Source organism: Nematolebias whitei, chromosome 12 (genome assembly GCF_014905685.2).
Source record: "Nematolebias whitei isolate Nwh7 chromosome 12, NemWhi1, whole genome shotgun sequence".
In the NCBI taxonomy this organism is placed as follows: Eukaryota; Metazoa; Chordata; class Actinopteri; order Cyprinodontiformes; family Rivulidae; genus Nematolebias; species Nematolebias whitei.
In genome coordinates, this window is record NC_056509.1 from 18,046,472 (window position 1) to 18,049,022 (window position 2,551).

Here is a 2,551-nt window from a genome sequence, read left to right on the forward strand (position 1 = left end):
AACCCGGCATTCTTTATCTGTATTACAGATAAATATTATATTACAATAAACAACTACTTGTACTACTATTGCTACTTAGCGGTTTTTCACTTATACGTCTTCGTCTTCGGTACGGACCCCCCGCGATAAACGAGTAACTACTGTATAACTAAATACAGCAGCACAATAGAATAAAATGTGAAATGCACTAATATATTATAATTTAATGTCACGGTGCTACTTTATAATTTACTGTATTTATAACAGTAATCTGTTGTTTTGAACAATGTAATAAAACCAGCCAGGGCAAGCCTTCAAGACGAAACAGTTTTTGTGCACATTTTCTCTGCACAATGCATCAATACATGAATACGAAGGGATCATGTTAAAAGTTTAGAGTAAAATGTTTCACCTACACAGATAATTACCATTTTATCAAACACGTTCCTCTGAAAACATGCTCTTTTAGGTTCTTTAGTTTTTCATGAGCAAGAGATTTTATTTCAACAGTAAACTTATAAATAAATACAGAGCTCAATCAAAACGATGAAACTAATCATTTCTGTATTAAAAAATAAACGTTCCAACCAGCTTACCTTTACAAGGGTCCAAGAGTAGGAAAATTTGTCCAATGAAATGTTTTTTTCCTGAAATATTTATTGTGCAGTTGAAGAAAGTAATTACAGATATGACACATGTTCATTTGACTTGTAAGACCTGAAATATAAGATCTGCAAAGCATGACTACAAAATGAAAGTTTAGCTTTTATCTACAAGATATTAAAACAAATATTTATTTATTATTAGTACACTTGGAATAGTAGATGTTGTTAATTTGAATTGATTTGCCTAATAAATATTGCAGATGTCTTTAGTTTTAAGTCTGACAACTGACAATGGTATTGTCACCAGAATAAATGCAATTATTGAGATTTAACATAGTAATTAAACAAATGAGTTTATTGTGATTGTATGGTAAGATGGCCTGCCATAAACTTTGTGCACAGCACGAGTAATTATTTGTTTCAGTTCATGACAGTTTCACTTTGGTTTCCCAGCATGCTCAACTCTGTGGCTCCATCAAACCAGTGCTGTGTCAATCCTAGAGTTTCTTTCTATAAGTTTCACTAGAGTCTGATCAGTGATGCAGGATTACTGTGACGGACACACAAATGGACACAAACGAGAACATTGTTGCTGTTTTGCATTCAGCAACAGACGATAGATTTGAACCCAATCAGAGCAACGTTAACGATGTGTTGGCTAAACGTTGTGGGGTTATGGTTGTTCTTTGGGGAGGTACAAATGAATGTACATTAACAAAGACTGAAAATATATTTCTTTCAGAAATGTGTTTAATTGATTAGATTTGTGTTTGTTTTGGATTTTGTCCATATTGATCCCTGCAGATTTTGAAATAAAACACCAAAACCATCCGCTCTGTCAGAACTGTGTGCTCATGACGTTTAGTAGCAGTACGTCACAAAGTGTGGGCAGAATATAAAAACTGAGAGAAAAACAAGGAAATCACTGGATATTTTGAACAACACGAGAAAAGCCAGCCGTCTTCAGAGCTCTGCAGCGTACACAGACATCACAGGGTTTAAACGGGTCAGACTTTACGAACTGGTACTTAGTTCAAGTTTCAAATATTTTCAATTCTTTTGGAAACAAACTTATTATTCTTGCAGCTCTTTTTGGTTCATGAAAACTTTATTGCTCTCTTCAGGTCGAGGGTGAGGTTCTGCTTCAAGTGGAGGGGTTCATGTATCTGGGGGGGTTTGTTCACAAGTGAGGGAAGAATGGAGCGTGAGCTTGACAGACGGATTGGTGCGGCGTCTGCAGTACTGTGGACGCTGTACCGGTCCGTTGTAGTGAAGAGGGAGCTGAGCTGTAAGGCAAAGCTGTCTGTTTACCAGTCGGTCTACATTCCTACCATCACCTACAAGCTCTAGGTAGTGACTGAAAGAATGACATCGTGGATACAGACGATTGAAATGCGTTTCCTCCGCAGGGTAGCTGGACTCTCCATTAGAGACAGGGTGAGAAGTTCAGTTATCAGGAGAGACTCGGAGGAGAACCGCTGCTCTTCCACATCGAGACGAGCCATTTGAGGTGGTTCAGACATGTCCGACTGGGAGGAGACCTCGAGAAAGACCCGAGACTATGTCTCTCCGTTGGCCTGGGAACTCCTTGGAGTCCTCCCTGAAGAGCTGGAAGAGGTGGATGTGGAAAGAAATGTGTGGACCTCCCAGCTCAAACTGCTGCCCCTGAGACCTGACATCAGAATAAGAGGAAGATGATATGATGGATGGATGGATGGATGGATGGATGGATGGATGGATAAGTGTACAGCCATTTCCATAAATGTTGTTATAATTTAGTTCAGCATCCTTTTTGAAACAGGAAGTGCATCTCTTTCTAATCTTTCCAGCATCCAACACGATGACGACTGGTGGACGTGTGACCATCAGTCTTCTGCTGCTCGCCGTTTGAGCATCTTCACGAGCTTTTAGTTGTCACGCAGTGATCGTTTGTTCTTTCCAATCTGTTTCTCACCGCCTCTCATTAA